Source organism: Euprymna scolopes, chromosome 45, assembly GCF_053919585.1.
Source record: "Euprymna scolopes isolate OS-2025 chromosome 45, ASM5391958v1, whole genome shotgun sequence".
Taxonomy (NCBI): domain Eukaryota; kingdom Metazoa; phylum Mollusca; class Cephalopoda; order Sepiida; family Sepiolidae; genus Euprymna; species Euprymna scolopes.
The window spans coordinates 48,169,219-48,192,170 of NC_136526.1; positions in this window are offsets into that span (position 1 = coordinate 48,169,219).

Consider the following 22,952-nt stretch of genomic DNA (forward strand, 5'->3'; position numbering starts at 1 on the left):
CTATATGTGTGTGGGGTTGAAAGGACTCCCAAAAGCAACCCTTCTAGGTGAAGCAAATCTCTGATTTAAAAAAAATACATAAAGCGGGAGACCAGTACCCGCATTAAGCTGGTCTGCAGTTTGATTTGTTGCTGGCTATCTTGCTCATGCTTGTTGCTGGATATCAACATTTTGAACCGAGAGAGAGAGAGACTTAGCTGTCGTACAAAGCTAAAACTCTGTAACATCATATTTGTATAGATATTTCTCAGGCATTTGTCTATAAAGATTGTCCGTGGCGATGGAAAAAGTGTCACGTGTGTAGCCCTGAAATGCTGGAAGCATGTAATAATTGATCTGCCATCATTCTATATATGCATATGTGTGTATGTATGCATGTATGCATGTTAATATATGTACTAGTGTATGTATGTGTATGTATACCTATTTGTATATATGTATGTGTGTATATATTTGTATTTATTGTGTATACATGTTTATGTGTGTTTGTATGTATATACGTATATATATTTGTGTGTATGTATATGTATATATGCATATGTATGCATGCGTATAGGTGCATATATATGTATGTGTAGGTATATGTAGGTAACTTTATGTGTATGTATGTATATGTGCATACATGTGTACGCATATGTATGTGAATATGTATGTATATGTGTGTATGTATTTGCATATGAAAGTATATATCTGTATGCATATATATGTATATGTGTGTATGTATATGTTTGTATGTATGTGTTATATGTATTGTGTATGTATGGATGTATTGATGTGTGCATGTGTGTATGTTTATGGGTATGTATGTGTATGTGTGTATATGTATATATATGTATGTATGCCAAGGACCGTCTTTAATGTCATGTCTGCTTGAGCGTGTGAATTCGCTGGTAGGACTAAAAAAAAAGGTTATAAGCGGGCTCATGGACTATCAGTGACTGAGGGAGTGGCACTCGTCTGACAAGACGTTGCAATCATCATGTATGTATGTATGTATGTATGTCGGCCTCAAATTTTCGACAGAGGCGACGGATTTTCACGAGATTAGTATCCTTTTAAAGCTCAACCCTTCGGATGACAAAACTTCGAAAAAATGGCTAGAGCATTAATTTCTTCACCCTCAACTGGACATTTTTCTACAAGGAGGGGTCGCTTTTTCGTCGATATTTTTGAAAATCTTCCCCTCTTTTCAATTGACTAGCCTTAATTTAAACACCCTTCACTTCCGATTTTGCGAAGCATGCAACAGCAAAGATGTCACGTTTTTTCTCGTTCTTTTCCTCCTTCATGGTATGGGTTCGAGTCTGCCTGCCTACTGCGACTTTTTTTTTTTTGCTAAACATACACATCCAAACACCCGGGCAACGCCAAGCACTCAGGCTAGTGTAAAGTATAATAAACTTGGTATGTTTGCAAACATTAATAAAATCATTGTTTTCAATTATCAATCCCTGACTCATTTTTATATTTATTCCATGTTTTTTTTTTTTATGAAATTACATATGTAGAGTCAGAATTTTGCTTAGTCAGACAGCATGATCGTTTAGCTGGGAGAAATTTGCTATTCTAAGCATTCGAATCAACATTTGACATGCAATCTTTTTTTGGTTCTATTTTTTTGCAAATGCAGCTCTGACAGCTCAGATTTGCTTACAAGAAAGGAAAATTTATTTGCCAACAAAAATAGCGGCTTTATGAACCAATGAAAAATTATCACATTCTGACTAAAGTCGAATATTCTGGTAAATTTGTGCTGATAAAGCTAAAGAAAAAAATACTTAATTAAAAAAAAGAAATCGTTTACATCAAATAAGAAATGAAACTATATCGTTTACATCAAATAAGAAATGAAACTATATCGCTTACATCAAATAAGAAATAAAACTATATCGCTTACATCAAATAAGAAATAAAACTATATCGTTTACATCAAATAAGAAATAAAACTATATCGCTTACATCAAATAAGAAATAAAACTATATCGTTTACATCAAATAAGAAATAAAACTATATCGTTTACATCAAATAAGAAATGAAACTATATTGTTTACATCAAATAAGAAATAAAACTATATTGTTTACATCAAATAAGAAATAAAACTATATCGTTTACATCAAATAAGAAATGAAACTATATCACTTACATCAAATAAGAAATGAAACTATATCGTTTACATCAAATAAGAAATAAAACTATATCGTTTACATCAAATAAGAAATAAAACTATATCGTTTACATCAAATAAGAAATAAAACTATATCGCTTACATCAAATAAGAAATAAAACTATATCGTTTACATCAAATAAGAAATAAAACTATATCGTTTACATCAAATAAGAAATGAAACTATATCGTTTACATCAAATAAGAAATGAAACTATATCGCTTACATCAAATAAGAAATGAAACTATATCGTTTACATCAAATAAGAAATGAAACTATATCGTTTACATCAAATAAGAAATGAAACTATATCGTTTACATCAAATAAGAAATAAAACTATATCGTTTACATCAAATAAGAAATGAAACTATATCGCTTACATCAAATAAGAAATAAAACTATATTGCTTACATCAAATAAGAAATGAAACTATATCGTTTACATCAAATAAGAAATGAAACTATATCGTTTACATCAATTAAGAAATAAAACTATATCGCTTACATCAAATAAGAAATAAAACTATATCGCTTACATCAAATAAGAAATAAAACTATATCGTTTACATCAAATAAGAAATGAAACTATATCGTTTACATCAAATAAGAAATAAAACTATATCGTTTACATCAAATAAGAAATGAAACTATATCGTTTACATCAAATAAGAAATAAAACTATATAGCTTACATCAAATAAGAAATGAAACTATATTGTTTACATCAAATGAGAAATGAAACTATATTGTTTACATCAAATAAGAAATGAAACTATATTGTTTACATCAAATAAGAAATGAAACTATATTGTTTACATCAAATAAGAAATAAAACTATATCGTTTACATCAAATAAGAAATGAAACTATATTGTTTACATCAGAAAAACGAGAATATTTTTGCCGAATTCACAAAATATAAATAATGAATATAATGTAATAATCCATATTTCATTGTTAAAAAGTTGGTTTCGTCATTAACATTGAAAAAATAAATTACTTTTAGTATTAATTTATTGCGGGCTATTATTCCCATACTTTTTATTGGTGTATTAGATGATGATAATAGTCCGCAATAAATAAAAATTAATAAATAAGACTCATCTCAATAATGAATTCCAATTAAAAAATAATATATACTTTTAGAATGGTATACATTTATACCCTTTACTAAGTCTTTATATTAAAGATTTTTAATCGCGTGCCAGCGACTCTATAAGTCACTCGATCGGTCGGTCTGTACATAACACTTCTGTGCTTGGCCTTTTTTGTTAAGATCAAAGGTTTGTTGTTAATAAATGCTGTTCTTAGCTTTTTAAGCTTTTCTTGGCCTTTTGGCCAACATCAAAGTGTAGTATCTCTTATTACTACATGCTGTACTTATTGTGACATAAAGTATTGGGTCACTTTTCTGGATTAATTTAATGTAAAATGATCACCCGCTTTACAACCAATCAGTCTCAAAGCCCTTCAAGTCATTCTCCAGATCATTCAAGTTGTTTTTGAAGGATTCCAGTTATTTTTAAGGTCATTCAATTAATACTTAAGTTCATTAAAGTCATTCTAATCATTTACTTTTTATTTATTCAAGTCATTTCAGCCCATTTTTCGGTCATTTTAGTTTATCTTTAAGAATTCCATGTCAATCTTACATTCACGCATTCATTCATTACACGAAAGCACGTGTCTAATGGCTATCGGCCTTATTAATTGTAAAGCGGTGGAGCGATAATATTTGTTATAATGAAACATTTCTATGTAATGAAATACATTTATATGTAATTTAAAATCATGTATATGTAATGAAAAGAATTATCTATAGGTAAAAAGCATTATATATATATGTAAAAAACGTTATATATATGTGTGCGTGTATGTGTAAAAACCATTATGTATATGTAAAAAACATTATGTTTATATAATGAAAACTATTAATAAATGTAATGAAACATATGTAATGAAAAAACGTAATGAAAAATATATATGTAGTATTAATGATAAAAATAATGTAATGTAGATGTAATAACATTATATATATAAAATGAAAAACATATATCTAATAAAACAATTATGTATATGTAATAAAACATTATGTAGATGCAATAAAATATGTATTTGTACTGAAAACACACACACACACACAAACGTATATATATATATATATACATATATATACGAGCAAACAGTTAATAAAACATGTTAAAAACACTTTGAAAAAGAGTTAAAATATATTCAATCTGAAAAGGAAACACTTGATAAGTGGATAGTCCTTAATCTGCGGAGTTTTGAAGAAATACTTTCCTTCTCATCAGAGGGTAGGAATTAACAAAATGCGGGATCGGATTTTGCATACAAAAGTATTTGATGAAACAACAAGTAAGTCATAGATCTTACTTGATTACAAAAAAGTGAAGCAGAGGGAATATGGTGAAGAAAAAGGTGATTACACGTGAATGGATAGTCTGGTGGAAGATAAATAATCCAATGACGGTAGAATCCAATAATATAACTTCAAGAAAGTTAATTGAATTTCCATTTGCACAAGTAAAATCCAAGAAATCCCGTAATTGGAAGATGGTCCAAAATAATCCAAAGGCCGAAATCCATGGAATAATTCACAAATATGTACAAGGGAAAAGGGGGGAAATTATATAGATATGTAAAAAAACACTTTATTTTTAATGAAGAACCTTATGCATATGTAATGATGGAATTTAAGTATACCAAAGTTATATTAACCTGAATTTGGATCAGCTGCAAGTAAAAAGTTGACATACAACCATGTTTTAACTACGTTGCTTTTAATGAAATCAATCATTAGTTGTCTAGAGAAAATATATTTGATATGCCATTTCTTTTGTGCGAGTTCAAACTTAACGTTTAACTAGAAAAATATTACATCGGAATAGGGACCATTCCTCATTCTAGTGTATTTTGTATGTGAACCAATGCAAAATAGTTATCACATTCTTTGTATCATACTTTTATCTTGAATCCAATACTTTTTAATTTCATCGTTTGATGAATGTATCAAACTCCTTTTACTACAAGAAATTTTCCTTTCATTTTGTTTTGCAAAGTAAAAACAAACATAATTATAGGGAAAAATTGCCACATCGCCTGGCAGCAAAAAAAGTTATGTTTTATGCTAAAATCGAATATAATGTTTCAGCATTCATTAAATAGGAATTATAATAAAAATATAGAAAAAATATAATCCACTGTAAATTTTAATTTTTTCCTCGCGTAATTAAACATTAATTACCTTTCTGTGAGATTATATTTTCGTATTGTTTTTCTTAATTAAAAATAAGAATTTGAAATGATTTCTTTAGCTTAACCCTTAATAAACTTGAAAAATATTAACCAAAAAAAGTTTTGCAAAAACATGTTGCTTTCTTAAAAACAGTTGAAGCGATATATTTTCATATTTTTTCCTTATTATTTTTTAAAGTTATAAAATCTTTATAAAACTGTGGACTGGTATATGGTTGACACTGAATTGTTTTCCGCTGAATTGGCTACATCATCAAATTGACTGAGCCCAATCAGCTAAGTTAAAATGGCGCCACTGAAACTTTCCATTACTCTTATTGTCAGATGGCGCTCAATAAAGTTGCTATTACACTCAGCTCTGTGTCGTCCACCTTCCTATAATAACGCACGAAGTATTCCTATACTAATGCATGAACATATTACTATAACTCATGAACGTATTGCTATACTAACTCATGAATGTATTCCGATACTAATCATGAACATATTCCGATACTAACTCATGAACATATTCCTATACTAACTCATGAATGTATTCCTATACTAACTCATGAATGTATTCCTATAATAACGCATGAACATACTCCTATACTAATTCAAGAACGTATTACTATACTAACTCAAGAACGTATTCCTATACTAACTCGAGAACGTATTCCTATACTAATCATGACAATATTCCTATACTAACTCATGAACAGATTCCTATACTAGCACACGAACGTAACAGTATTTAAATTGTACGATGATTTTAAACAAATACCATAGACTGCAACAGCTTACTTTGTGGGTTTTTAAAGAGTTTTGATTTTCCCAAACCTGTATCAAACGGGTACCATAGTACTTAGTTCGTTGCACCTTATCTTAAAAAAAGGTTCATACAAGATTTCAGTCAAATCGGACTCATAGTTTCCAAGAAAAAAATGGAATGGACATGCATACAAGCAGATAAACATACAAAGAGAAATATAAAATAGATAACAAAATATTTCGGTACTCATGCACTTATGTTATCGTGCTGAAATAATAACATTGTTATTTAGAAAGTCATTCTTAACATGAGGAGGTGAGGGTGTTTTGTAACTATTCTGCGCCTTCGCCTTACAATTTGATAAAGACACCCTAAAAGTTAAATTTAACTTGAAAATCTATATATCTATAAAAGTAAAATTGTCTCTGTATGTGTCTGTGTGTGTACATTTCCCTCCTAAACTTCTCTGTCAATTTTCAGTTTACAGGCTTGAGATTTGATATACAGGGGTATTAAGACTTGGTAAAATCTTTTTAATCGGTTTTCGGACAGAAATTTAGCTGTCAAGAGGTCAAAGTTAAAGGCTTTGACCTTTGAAAACTCTTCAAAACTCCTCCGCCAATTTTGGGTCTAAACACTTGAAATTTTAGATATAAGTTACTTGGACAGGGATCAGACTTTTTAATCAAATTGGTCCAGACCATGATAGGCCGCCCATCCATCCGAAAACATCCGTGTCCCTGGTGAGATCCACGAATTAATTATCAAAAATAAGATAGACATCTCTGCTATGTGCAACTCTCGTGATGTTGCACAGGTTGGAGCCACGTTCGACGGCTCCAAAAACCCAGACACTATTCTTTACCCGTCCTCTATTGTATTTCCTTTTAAAAAATACAATTTATCAATTTCAACTTCTTTTGGTTGATCCGTTTCTTCATCAATCCCACCCAGCATGACGGGATGATTGGCGAGATGATTCAACCACAACCATTTATATTAAAATAGGTCAATCAGCTAGTTTCTAGTAACTAGAAATCTTTTTAGGCATATGAAAGTTAAGTCTGTAATTATAATTGCAGACTTAGCTTTCGTATAAACTGTATCGCCTGAAGAGGCTTCTAGTTACTAGTAACTGACTGAAACATGCTCATGAATGTGTAGCGATATCAATGCTTATGTCAAAACAAATATATATATATATAGTCATCCATATACTGTACTGTTTCCCTGTTTCACAGCTCATCAGTGCAGTTAGACAAGCAACTACTTCAAGTCAGGTTCGAAACCCGACCGCCTAAATGACAGTCGGAGCTTCTAACCATTGCGATATTCGGTTGCTGCTATGCGAGCAGTGATATATACCATAGTATAGAGAGTTCTCACTTTTATTATTGAATATTATACAATTATACCCTTATTGAATAAATGAATTAATTTATTACTATACAGTTTTATATCGTTATTTTCTTTCTTTATTGATGTCTATTAATATGAATTACATTAAAACTACCAAACTCAGCGCAAAGATCGCAGATACGAATATTAATAAATTTATAACCTAAATAAGCACGCAGTAGCATTCTACCTGGACACCACTACCTCGTTTCCCCATAACATAAAGTTATTGGCGATATTTTACAGAAAAAAAGTGAAAGAAAAAAAAAGGTTAATAAATAAATGGCAAGAAAATTTAAGTTTCTATCCGCTATATAATTGTTTTTGTGTGTTTAAATTATGTTTAAGTGCTTAATGTGTTGCGCAGGTTAAGTAGAAGATTTAGCACTTGTGCACTACTGAGGAAGAATCACTTTTTTGGTTTTCAGTTTGGACATTTGGCGAGGTCAGAGCAGGGGCAAACAACTTTCATTCATTCATTAAAAAAATGCCTTCATTCCGAAAACTGAAAATTTGGAAAGAAAATAGTTTTCTCAATAATGCGTATTAAATAATATTTATAAACATTAAAAATCATACATTTGGACAACTTTTATTCATTCATTTCAAACAATGCAGTTTAATAATTGTATTTTATTAGTTACGAACATTTCAAAGTTTTGACTTACGATAAATATTTTTTTAAATCTCTTTTTTGTGTTAAAAAGGTGTATTTTGTGTTATAGTTTTCTTGGCAATTGGATCAGTGTTCTGATGTTGCACTTTCCCCGTTTTGCACTTCACTTTTTTGATAGAGGAGAAATCTTTCATGACTGATACATTTTTAATTTTTGTTACTTACCAGAGTGCCCAATTTTTGGAGATGGTTTACCCGCACATTAAAAACCGACCCTGTGTCTAACTCTTCCCTCGTGGGGTGTCTGAAATTTATCCCCTTTCAGATAAATTCGACGCGAAACTAACAGCCTGCAGAAGAAAAAAAATAAAAGGATGAAATAAAAAGGGGGGGGGATGGTAAAGAATAAAATAGAAAAGTCTTGTTTTAAAACGAAGAAGAGATTTTATTTACAAAAAGTTGCAAATTTTTCCCTTTGCAGGCATTAAATACAAAAACAAAGAACGCCAAGGTAACAACATATAAGGCAAAAAAACAAAACAAAACAAAAAAAAACAAATAAAAAAAACGCTGGTTCTTTTATTGAAAATGTTCGTAACAATGAACGAATACAATATTAAACATTCAAATAGGACTACTTCCTAATAATAACTCAAATTCAATAATTTTAAGTAAAGGTACTCACAAATTGATGACAGTCAGCACATGTGCATTTTTTTCTCAATTTAAAGTCTTTTAAAATTACTCTCCTTCAAAATACATGCAAACCGGAGCCATGTAAATAAAGTTTTCAGAAGTTCATCTCATCGTGACCGGGTATTCTTTGCCGGGTTATGCTTCTGTAAAGGAAAGGCCCGGGAAATTCCACATCAATGAATTCACGTCCAATCTCCTCGCCGCTAAAATCCAAACGATGCCGATTTTCACGCTGGGATTAGTGACGTCATCATCAGGGAGCTAGCACCGCCCTCTCATTCAAATTAAAGGGAGTTTCGTACGAACCCAAAATATATGAAACTAAGATCAAGAAAATATACGAAATACAGAAAATCAAATATGAGAACCAGAATAAAAATATAATAAATGTATACAGGAGGAAGCACAATTATTGGTACAAAAAAAAAAAAATTTGGTACAAAAAAATCCGACAGGGGAGACAAAAAAAAAATGCTTAAATAAAAATTTTAAAAACACACACATATCTATTAATGTGAGATTATCGATTCGGCCTTGAAATTTTATTTGTCTGCTCCTGCTGTGCACTTTCCAAATGTTCCAACTGACCAGGATATAATAATACCCTAACTCGCTACAAGAGAATAATGAAACGAATGGAATTGAAGGAAACAAAGACTCAATTGATGGATAAGATAAACGTTGTTTATTTACTGTTGAAAGACTGAATGTTTTAGATATAACTTGTGTTCATGTCCGCGCGGGTGTAACCATCGTTTGTTGCGGGACTGGTGTTGTAGAAAGAAAAGGAAATGTGTGTTTTCATCTCAAGTTCGGGTCACTATCATTTGTTCGCGCGTGGGAAGAGAAGTGAGTAATGTAATAGAATGAGAAATGGCAGTCCATCGTGTAGACAAAGAAAAGGATAGAGAGTTGACATCAGTTAGCAGTCAGCTATGCGAAGGTGTACTCAGGGACCAGTAGTAGATAGAGAGAGAAAGAGTGAGAATGTGTACGTATGTTCTGTTAGCTTTTTGCCCCACATAGTAGTAAATGGCACGAGGTACGCGCGGTCGGTCCGTAGACCAACCAGCTCGAAAGCTGGTCCTAAAAGGATTAGAAACAGCTTGTCTCTTGCTTTTATACTTGTTTCCGGTGGTCTTTTGTGGATGTGTGGATTTCCTTTGAAAGGAAGTGACGTCATCCATCTGTGTGCGTAGGTGTGCACATGTGTGAGTACATGTGTGTACGTTAGCATGTGTGTATATACACGTGAATGTGAGTGTATGTACGCGAACGTGAATATATGTACGTGTGTGGACGTGGGCGCGTATGTTTGTGTGCGCATATGTATATGACAAGTAATATAGCTTGAAATGTGAATGTGTGTTTTTGTGTGAGACTAGAAAAGGCTTGCACAAATGTCCCAACTGTGAACCAAAAAATTGTACTTTCACACTAGGGCATAAGTACCGAAAATTCAACCAACTAATTTTTATACAACTTTAATAGTTTATTTTGGAAGTATAATCCATAAAGAAAATAAACAACCCACTTTTAAAAGAGAAATTACGAGTTTTTTTATATTTTATTCGCAGTTTCGTATTAGGGGTGTCAAAAATTCCTACAAAAATTCTTATACCCTTCCTCAGGTCATACAAAAAAACAAAAACCAAAGCAAAAGAAAAAAAAACAAAAAAAAAAACAGAAAAAACAAACAAACAAACATGTGTAAATTTTAAAGTTTTATAAAATTCTTTGCAGTTAATGAAAAAAAATTAAGAAATTTACATGCAAAAAAAATAAACAACAACTACAACAACAACAACAACAAACGCTATAAACTTACCCACAGTAGAATTTTCACGGCCCGTTTTATCATTGTTGCTAAACGATGACATGGAAAAAGTGGCTTTAACAATATTCTGAGACAAAACTTAACTAAGATCCCTCCCACACTTATACACTACTATTCTGTAAATTTTAAATCTGTTTAACCGTTTCGGAATCTATAAGGAACGAACTCTCTCACATAGACAGACAAAGTTGCACACAGACAAAGTTGCATTTATATAATTGTAGAGATAAAAAAACAAAAAACAAAAACAAAGGTACTTGTACTCTTTGCTGAAATAATAACGTTATTCTTAACATTAAGGGAATGGGGGTGTTTTGTAACTATTCTGTGCTTCTACCTATCAATTTAAATAATATAAAAAAAGAAAGCGTGAAGCTTGAATTTAACCTGAAAAAAAAAAAAAAAAAAAAAATAGCGCATTGGCACAAGTACAAAAATGAATTCATTTTCTAATTTAAAGTCATGCATACCTACATTATGAAATCACGTAAAATGACCGAGTAATTTATTTATAAATCAAATTTTATGACCAGCGAGATTTTCTTAGTTAAAAAAAATAGAAAAAAGTATTTGATCCATTTATGTCATTTTTGGAATGCATTATATTCGTTTCGTGACGAGTACATACATTATACAGATTTTTCTTTATTTTTTAAAGTTAGATCGAATTCTACATAAGAACCACAAGTTTAATTGTAATATGTAAAAACGATACGAATAACAACGTAATTTCTTTGTTATAATTTTTCTGCGAACCTGTTTTGTGTTTTCGGTCGCCATCTTGAAATTACACTTCCACCCGTTTTTTAGGAATCATATCAGTGTTTTTTTTTTTTAATTGTTTTTTTTTTAACTAGAAAATTATTAAAAACGTAAGTATCACTTGATTTTGTTTTTGTTTTACGATTTTCAAAAAAGTACGCTATTGACTTTATAAAAAAAAAATCACATTTTATCATAATCTGATAATAACAGGCACCTCCAAAATTCATACAGAATTACCCCCCCCGTGTGTAACACCCTAACACTATGTAACTTTATTATAAGTTAATATTATCGATATAACATTTGTACCATTTAAAAGAAGAACAACAAAATAAACTAGCAATAATTTTCTACAATTTTTTCATTATAAGAAAATAATGAAAATGCGAGACGAAAACCGTGTTTACATAATTGACACTTTAAAAATAACGTTCCCATGTAGTAGATATGGTAATCGTGAAGAAAGAGAGAGCCTGTTTCCTCCGTTCGACTATAGGTGGCGTTACTGTCTGTCCACCCAGTTACGGAAGTACAAAATGTATATAATGCCACCCTTGAAATAAAAATAAATGTTTTTGTTATATTTTAATTTTAAACATGTTTCTTTTTTTTTTTTTTTGTGCAAACATATTTAAGTTTTATTTTTTTGCAAACATACTTAAGTTTTATTTTTCCAAACATTTACGTTTTGATGCTTGTTTATTTTTAAACATTTACGCTTTTTTTTTTTTTTTGCAAGCATAAACTAAATGTTTTTGCTATATTTTTCTTTTAAACATATTTATGGGTACAACCGTTTTTCCGTGAGTATTTTTTACGCTCTTATGATAATAATAAAAAAAATCAACGTTTTTTCTTTTATCTTTTTTATGGACCCCCCCCTTTTTTCTTAATTTTTCTGCACTTATTTTACCTTTTCCGCAAGTATTTATATATATATATATATATATATATATATATATATATATATATATATATATATATATATATATATTTGAAAAAGGATATTGTAAAACCTGAATCTTACTTGAAACTACTATTAAAAAATAGCGCGGTACCAATAAGTGCATAAGCAAACTTTTCAAAAAGAAAAATATTTCAAAAATATTTAGTTTATGTTTGCAAAAAAAAAAACAAAAAAAAAACGTAAATGTTTTAAAATAAACAAGCAACAACACGTAAATGTTTGGGAAAATAAAACTTAAATATGCTTGCAAAAACAAACAAAAAAAAAACGTAAATATGTTTGAAAAAACAAAAAACAAAACTTAAATATGTTTGCCCCCCCCCAAAAAAAACATGTTTAAAATTAAAATATAACAAAAACATTTATTTTTATTTCAAGGGTGGCATTATATACATTTTGTGCTTCCGTAACTGGGTGGACAGACAGTAACGCCACCTACAGTCAAACGGAGGAAACAGGCTCTCTCTTTCTTCACGATTACCGTAGATATTACGAACTTGAAACATACCCGTGTTTAATCTATCAAAAATAAAATGAATATATAAAAAAAATCAACTAATGGTCAGATTTTCATGAAATTTTCGATACTTATCCACTTTAGAATTAAATTATATATAGAATGCAATTTCCATAAAGAAAGAATTGAAATTGATTTGACTTACCGGGAGCGGGTCGGAGGGAAGAAAAGACACTGAACTGCTGTTTGCCGTTACTGAGAAACTGGGTGTCTATTTCCTACTAAGTTAAATAGACATTCTAATCTCGTTGGACATCACGTTGGAATTCTCGCCACTGAGAGTTAGTATGTATAAAAGGAGTTGTCTCACTACGGGTTAGTGTAGTTCAGAAGCTAGTTACCTGGAGTCTTTATTGTCACGTTGGTTTGTTATTTTTTCTTGCGATTGTTTCACATATTGTTATTATTATTGTTATTGCCGTGTTAAATTCGTTTTATTTGTTAAAGTTGTTATTGCTGTTATCTTCCTGCTGTTATTTTTGAACGGGACTTTTACCCTATTTTTTTATTTTTTTCCCCCCTCTCTAACCCGTCGGCCATGGCGTCCGCCAGCAATGTGCCGTCGGAAGAGGACAAAAGTGGCGAACAAAAGAATGGGTGGGCGAAACCACCCAAAGTTAAAATTGATGTTAACAACGTTTTAACGGAAGCAAGGAAATGTCTGCAATATGTTACAGACACAGGAGTTACTTTGGAAGCACCACGGCTACAGGAATTTGCCAAGAAAACAATTTCACTTTTTGTGGTTGATCGCAAGACCAAAAAATTGATCAGGTCAACTAAGGAAACGGTGACCAAATTACTGGCAACGGCAGGAATGCGTGCGGATCGTGTAACGAAATGCAGAGGCTACAATACCTGGACCGCCCTGTTTAAAACAGAGGAAGAATGCGTCACACTAACCAAAAAGGAAATCATTACACAAGACTACATTTTAAGAATGGAGTACCTAGGACGGAGGAGAACGACTGTTTCCATTTTCGAAGTTCCAGGGGCGGTCCCAGGTGAATATCTAGCTGCCTACCTCCTGAAATTCGGTGATATCACTGGTATAGAGGTGGACCAGTACAACGGAGTCTGGTCCTTCGATATACTATTAAACAAAGAAGCTTTCCTCGAAATACCCTACTTCCTGGAAGCGGGAGCTGAAAAACTCCCCATTGTGGTCACAGGGAGGAGGCCGACCTGCTGGATTTGTAGTGAAGTAGGTCACTTAACTTACACCTGTCCGAAAAAGATAACAACCAATGTGACAAACACAACAAACCCTAAAGAGGTGATTGTTGGGCACCTCGAACCTGAGGCTAGAACGCCAAATACAAGCGAAACAATTGAAGTGATTAAAGAAATCACAACAGAAGAATTCAAGGAAAAATTCAACTCCGAGATGGAATCGTCCAAAAAGAGAGAATAGACACTGGTACCGTTTACTAAATCGCCTCGTAAAACGTACGCGGATAAACTGACCAAAGAGCAGATATTAGACATTAGGACCAGTAAAGACCCGGGGGGCAACAAGTTTAAGGCCCTGCTAAAAATAAAGGACTCGCTTGATGAAAAGCGCAAGCAAAGCGAGAAGAAAAAAGAAAAAGAAAAAGAAAAAATATTAGATTTCCCCGAATCTCTCTTCCCCGAAAAGCCTGCCCCTCCTCCAAAAGAGAAAAGATCACCCCGTAAAGCGCCACCCCTCTCTCCCGCAAACGTACCAAAAAGAGACCCAAAGTTGACAACCCTTGGCTCCCCATCCAAAAAGACCCCTAAACCGTCCCCTAAACCGTCTCCATTCTGCTCCCCAAACAATACACCCAAAAACTCCCCCCCGCTTCCCTTATGAAAATTGACATGCCCCCTCCTCCATCACCTCGCCCTTCTACTTCTGAAAAGAAAAGACAAAGAAGTCCCTCCGTGGAAAAAGACCAAAAAAAGAAAAGACCTCCTTTTTTTCAGGGCAAAGACGTGTGTAAGATCACGGCTAATATAGAGGCCATATCAAAAAATCACGGTAGAAAAGACTACCGAAACCTCTACGCGGTGAAGCAGATAAGCAAACTGGACATTACAAACCCAGAAAATTTTCCCAATGCCAAAAGGCTTTTAACTGTGGTTAGAAGTCGTGAAGAGGCCAAAGGAGTTTGGACTATGCTGGAGGAAGCAAACTCTGCTTTTAATATCATTCCTCCAGCAACCTTTTTTAGCGACTCCGACATACTTAAAATGGAGAAACTATGTGTTGGACGGGTCCCCATAAAAATCCACCCTTCACTTTATAGAGCGATTAAGTTAACATTTCCTCTAGACATCGGTGGTCTGTCCCCTGATGGGGCCATCACTAATGAGAGGGGTGTTTCCTGGCTAGTTAGACGCGCTCTTGATGCTTCGTGTGACCCAGTCTATGCTGATCCAGAGGGAAGAGTGCATGTGCTGGATGTTACCGTAAAGGATGTGGCATTTCGATTTATTGGGGTTTATGCTCCCAATAGCCATAGCGAGAGGGTTTCCTTTTTCCGGGGGATCAAGCCCTTCATGAATTCGTCTCGGCGGATAGTTTTAGCGGGAGACTGGAACGCGGTCCTGGATCCCGATTTAGATCGCGGGGGTAATACTTCAAGGGCTACTAACCAGAACCGGGATGCTAAGGCGTTTCGAGACTTTATTGACAAGTTTGATCTTGTCGATAAATTTCGAAACGAAAAGCCCGGGGATGTAGTTTGGACTTGGACAGCTAGACGCGGCTCCGATCCGGTGCAACTTTCGAGTTACATCGGTCGGTTCTTAGTTAGGAGAGTCGACTTAGCACTTTTAGACTGTCCAAGTTTTCATAACATAGTTTATTCGGACCATAGGTTAGTCCGGGTTCGGGTAAACTTAGATAGCGTTAAACCTAGGATGGCTAGTTACTGGAAGTTCAACACGTCATTGTTTGACGTGAAGGGCTTCCGGGAACAGCTTTTACTAACAATACAGAGGGAATTGACGGGAGCCATTATCGGGAATAAGTGGTGGGGAAAACTTAAACAAGTAATTAGGTCCGTCGTTGCTGATTTTAGTCATCGACTCAATCTTAGTTCTAGAGCAGCGAAAGCGGCACTAGATGATAGATTAAAAAGGGCGGTGGAGGAGGGGGATAGTGATAGTTATACTTTAATTAAGGCTGAACTGGACTCCCTGGATAACAGGAAGGACCAGGGTCTAGTAGTTAGGGCTAGGTTAAAAAGAGTGCCGAACGAGGCAACAAACATGGCCGCGTCAATGCATGCGGAGGAGCGTCGACGTGTGACTGATCAACACATCGCCAGTGTCACATTGCCGGACGGACGAACCGTAACATCAAATGATGGAATCCTGGAGGGTTTTCGAGCTCATTTGCAGGAGCTTTTTACCATGGAGCCCGGTCTGGAGATTGAACAGTTTGACACATATTTAGCTGACTTTTCTCGCCTTGAAGCGACCGAAGCAGCTACATGTGAAGGTAGCATAAAAGAGGAAGAAGTCCTTGAGGCTCTGAAACAAGTCGGGCTAGACAGGACCCCTGGGATTGATGGTCTGCCTTACGAGGTGTACTTGAGGCTGTCGCCCATTTTTATTCCGTTGCTGGCCACACTCTTCAACTCCTGGTTTAGGAACGGGTCTATACCTCAGTACTTTACCAGGGGGATCATTAAATTGGTTCGCAAAGATAAAAATGGAGGGGATGGGATTAGCAATTTCCGGCCCTTAACGATGTTAAACACAGAGTTAAAGATTTTGGCCAAGATCTTAGCAAATCGTCTGCAGGTTGTTTTACATCGTCTCATAAGTCCCGAACAGACGTGTTCTGTTAAGGGCCGGACGATTCAAGATAATTTGCACGCGATACGCTTGATCATAGAGAAAGTCGACACAGAAGCCGTGCTGATCAATTTAGATCAGTCCAAAGCATTCGATAGGGTGGACCATCGTTACCTAGGGGCTGTTCTTTGTTCGGCTGGGTTTGGACCCCAGTTTCGCTCATGGATTCGCCTCTTGTATGCTAACCCCGGTGCTATGGTGGAGGTGAATGGGGTGAGATCGAAGCCCTTCAGGTTAACAAGATCTATCCGTCAAGGTTGTCCGTTATCACCCATGCTGTATGTCATCGCGCTTGAGCCCTTTTTGCGCCAGCTTAGGGTGAATCCGGTCCTTCGCAAGATTACTTTGCCAGGTGGTTCTACCCCAGTAAAGTATACCGCCTATGCCGACGACGTGACTGTGCTTGTAATGAGCAATGCTGAGATTAGAGTCGTCGACATGGAAACAAGACGGTATGCACAGGTAACAGGGGCCATAATCAACCACGTTAAGTCTATTGGCTTACGTGTGGGTGCCTGGAGGGGAACGCCCCTTCAGGGGCCCTTTGGCTGGACTGATGGGCCCTGCAAGCTACTCGGCGTCTGGTTTGGCCCCGACCTCCAGCTGGAGAAAAATTGGTCAGAAGTGTTGAAAGCGGTCAAGACCACAGCTCATTTGTGGTCTTTGAGAAATTTAACTTTAAAGGGTCGGGCGGAGGTATGCAGTACTCATATCTACCCCCTGATCCTATACCGTCTATCAGTGCTTCCACTCCCGGAGTCCTCACTACTTAAACTAGTGCGTGCTCTTTTCGCGTTCTTATGGCGCGGAAAGCAAGCCATGGTTGCTCGGGAGATCTGTTGCCTGCATCCGTCTGAAGGCGGTCTGGGTATGCCTAATATCAAAATACGTAGACACACTCTAAGGCTGATATACCTAGACCGAATGTGTACACCTGACTTAGGGAAAGGTGTCTTCTGGATGGAAGACACTAAGAAAGCCTTTCCGGCTTTGGAGAGTGTGCATTCGGCTGAGGGGGAGGCACGCAGGAGGCCCCGAAACGAATGCCATTTCTATCATGAGTGTCGACAGGCATTGAGGTTCCTTCAACGGGTGAATTAAAGCCTCTCTGACACCCGGCTGTTGTCTCGCAAAGCGCTATATAGGGTTTTAGTGAGGGGATCTGTCCGAGATGAAAAGATTGAGGAGTTCGGTTTCACGAATGAGGAGCGTCGTTCGATATGGCCTTGGGCGCCCGGGATGAGCTGTTTCGATAACTACGAGGCATCGCTCACCTGGCTGGTAATCCGAGATGCCCTCTGGGTTCACAAAAAACTTTTCATAGCGGGTTTTACAATGACACCTAGTTGTGTCCGATGCGGAGATTGGGAGGAAGACCTAAGCCATGCTTTCTTCCGCTGCGCTATCGTTCGACCGTTATGTGAGTTAGTTGAGAGCTTCACGGTTCGCATACTAAACGGGCGTTTTTTTGTACTGGATGCGGTTTCCCCGTGCTGCAATTGGGCGCCGAGTATGAAGAAAGAGGAACGTTATGTTTTTCTGTGTTTGCTAGCTGTTATGAGAGGCGTGATTTGGTTGACACGACAGAAAGAGGTTTACGGAGATGAGACCTTCACTGCTCCCCAGCTTGTTCTCATGTTCAAGCATCGGTTGAAAATGCGAATTAAGCTGGAGAAGGTGAAACTCACTCCTGTGAATTTCAACGAAAGGTGGGTGAAAACTTCGCGACTGTGTAGAGTGACTGGAGCTGGCCTTGAATTCGTTTCTGATTTGATTTAGGTCAAAAAGGATTTTGGGTGTTCTGAACTAACAAGACATCAGTATCGGACCGATTAGTTTAGTATGGGTTAGTTAGGCTTTATTGTTTGATTTTTTTTTAGCTTAGCTAGAGTATGTATGTGTTCATCGTCCCAGTCCCTTTTTTAGTTTGCCCTTGTCCCCCCCCCTTTTTTTCCCCTCCTTAGGTTCGATAACCCCTATTCCCGACCCCAATTAGGTGACGGATTGACTGCTTTGTCAGTGATGCAGGTCGTTTTTGTGGTGTTTATTCAATAAAGTCAGTTTTCGTGTGGACCTGCGTCTTTTCGACTGACAAAGCTTTCTATCTGCCACAATTAGTAGTGGGGGGCTCTTTTACTAACTATTTTTTCATTGTAAATATTTCATTCTTTTTTGTATATAAAATTTTTAGCCCCCCCCCCACATCATGTATATATCATTTTTCGGGTTATAATTAGGATTCCCATAGAGTGATTCTGGTATTCTGGTGAAAGAGTCTAGTTAAGTTAACTTTATGTCAGATAGGTCCACATTAAACCCCCCCCTATTTTTGGCCTTGTGCCACATTTTGTGTATATTTATTTATGCAAATAAATATTAAGAAGCTAGTTACCTAGCTTGCTAGTCGGTTGGCGTCTCTTAGACTGGTTACCTCGTTACTGTTGTTCGGCAAACGTTACCTGTTAATTGTTACCTTTACAAGGAAAGAAAAGACTGCTTGTAAGCAACGTCACCATTTCGTTGCAAGCCCTTACTGCCTTTTCTTACACCCCCTTCTTGTTGGTGAAATAATCCCGACAATATATGAGGGAAATATTGGGTTTGTATTACTATACATATATATTCGAAAAAGTTATCAAAAACAAATATATAACAAATAAATGTTATCAAAGGCAAGTTTTAGTGTTTTTATTTAATATAAAATGTTTAATCGGTTCGAAAATCATACAGTGTTTATCAATATATTTGAAAAAGACAAATGGCAGCAAACCCTTATGTGAATATGCTAAGTTTGGGAAAATGAGTTCAAACTAAAAAATTATACAAAATACTTTTAAAAATTCACTCAATATATGTTAACGTGACATAGGCGGACATATATTCGGTTCATTTAATTTTAATTTAAAATGAAAAATTATTTCTGCAGAATAAATGCATGTAATGCAGCAAAAGATTTTTCCGACTATAAATTCAGATAACAAAAATTTATTGATCGAAATAAGCACCATAAGAATCAACACACTTTTGCCGATGCAAACAAGTGTATTTATGCCAGTAACGTAAAAATCTTGCGTTCTGGTGGCGATGAACTCGCTGAAGGTATTGCTTAGATTTTTTAAACATTTCTCATGCAGAAAGTTGTCGAGATGCTTGAAAAAGTGGTAGTCGGTAGGTGAGATGTCTGGAGAGTATGGCAGATGAGGCAGAGTTTTGGAGCTCAATTTGTTTAACTTCTGTAGTGTCAGATTTGCAACGTGCAGTCGGGCATTGTTGTGGAGGAGAATTGGGTTTTTTCTGTTGACTAATGCTGGGTGTTGTTGTTGAAGTTTCTGATGCATTTCATCTGTACTTTTCCATCATAAAGTTTCACCTGCATTCAGAAAACTGTAATGAATGAGACCAGGTGCACACTACCAAACAGTCAGCATGACCTTTTTTTTATGCAACTTTGGCTAAAGGAAGTGCCATGGAGCTTCGTCAGCATCTACTCACTGGGCTGATGATTGCTGATTGTTGTAAAGAACCCACTTTTCATCGCAAGTTACAACCTGACCAAGGAACAGGGCATTCTTGTTGTGTAAAAGAAGGGGAATGACACTTCATAATGGCATTTCTTTTGCTTGTCACTTAATTCATGAGATAGCCATTTATCAAGTCTTTTTGTCTTTCCAATCTCTCTCAAGTAGTTGGAAATCATTGTATATGCTATGTCTAATTCAGAAGCAAGTTGTTGAGCAGTTATGCATGGATTGGCTTTGGCTTCGACTAAGGCTTTAATTGATCGTTGTTAACATCCAATGGCAAACCATTATACTCATAATCTTCAAGACCATCATCGCTGTCACAGAATTTCTTAAACCACCATTGTGCTGTGTATGTAGTAATGGTTCTGGGCCAAACGCTTTGTTGATATTATGAACTATTTCAGTCCAACTTTATTTGAAATAAGAAAATGTGCGAATTTGCATTTTTTTTCTATTTTAGATTCGACCTTCTCAAAAGAAGGCATAATTGTTTTAAAATGATTGCAATTTATAAGATTAAATAGAGCGAAAAATGGTCTTTAAAATGATATGTAAAGTAAAAGTATTATACTGAAAACTTATTTGAAAAATACATCATTTGAAGTAAAAATTTAAAATTCCACAAAAATCTTTTTGCCAACCTAATAAAATAAAAAATAATTTAGCAACATTATTTATTTATTGAAATATTAACAATGACCATTGTTTCAAGTTCATTTTCCTACTTAACAACTTTGCCTCAATTCGTTCTGTTTCACTCAATCTTGGTTTTTGAGCAAAACATCAAGGCTACTACTTGCGCTATGAAATTGGGAGTGGCGGCCATCTTAATTTTTAATCATTCAATGTTTACACATTTTAATCGTTCATTTATCGAGTTTAGATGGATAAAATAAATTAACTTTTTATTTGAAATGACTTCTTATGTAATAATATTTTAGATAAGAAATATTTTTTAATGTCTTCACAGATTTATTTTCTCATATCACCCACAAACCCTGTTTAGTGACATTACCAAACAATGCTACATACTTAATTGTCATGTCAAAAATAATAATATATGTTTAGAAAATGTAACTACTGTGGAGTAATAAACCACTTCGAAAAAAAAACTTGCTTATAAGAAGAACAGTGGTATAAGGAAAACAAAGATGTCAGATGGCTTCAATTACATCCAACCAGTATTTATGAATCCGAATAATCTAATTTTTTGCAACACTGATGAATGGTCCCAGAAGATCCAACAAATTAATTGTTACAAAGGCATATCAAGGTATCAGTATCGAACTAGGGTTTATCACCACCCCATAGAGTATCCTGAAATCAACAAAAGAACATTGGAAGGATTAGGAGTGAAAAATTTCTAACTTCGAAAACCTAGACTAGTCAACAATGCTTTATCTATTGCAAACAGACATATCCAAAAAGTAGAAGAAAGAAAAAGTAAGGAAATGCTAAAAGAAAATCATATCATAGAAGGAGTGGAACTTGACCCTGCACATACGAACATCACTACCTTTTTATGCACTTCGGAATTTACAGATATAAGCAACTGATCATGGACATTACAGCTAAAGAAGGCAGCAATTGCTTAAACAAATCCTTCTGAAAACCTCTAATTGCTGCAATGTGGCAGACGACATTTTTATCTGAGATAAAGACAAAAGTGAACACAATACAACCCTTGATGTAAATACTCCCGATCCACCCGATTAGCAGCAAAATCTCATGCCTTCTTTGTAGTAATCTCTAGATACAGAAAGATTTTCTAGTCTAATAGCTTCCTTTCTAAGACAACTTTCCTTTGGAATACTTTCCCCCCTCCCCGTTTCCCCAACATGTAAAAATATGAACAATCATCTTGCTGTCCAACTCCTCACTCAGATTGATCCATCCCCCCTATAACTCTGACTATTATCACATTAACATAACAACCTCACAATTACACAACACAAAAGCACATTCCATAGTAAACCAACTTCCAATACAAGGATCAGACCGACTGACTCAAATGTGATAAAATATTTCAAACACCCTAAAAACGTCCTGGATTTACATAGTTTCTTAGATCCAATTAATTACCTTGCAAAGTTTTTTTCATGACTAGCAACACTCAGTGTACCATTAAAAAGGTTAATGCGAGCAAACAGCATAAATGGCAGAAGAAAAAACTTATTTTCTCATGCTGAAGAATGCAGGGTACACTGAGGAAGAAGAACCTTGTTTTGTGATCCTGAAAAATGCAATCATGTACTTTGATTCAAAACTGCAAACATTTGTTATAGTAGATGCCAGTTCTGTGGGATTAAGAGTGATACTGTACCGAAACAAACAAGGGATACTCATTCCCATCAGTTATACATCCAGAACTCTATTCTTATAATGAACAATCATTAACAACCTATTTTGCAATGGAGTTCACAACTATAATAATAGGATTATATAAAAAAGCATCAATTGTAAAGATAATCTAGCAGACATACTTTCTCAGCAACCTGTGAAGTATCAAAAAGTAATCCCACCCAAAGAAGAGATTACCAAAGACATATCAAAGGCATTTAAGAGGGTTGTGGAAAAAGGTCTACTTCACAAGATTTTCAGATGAATATCTA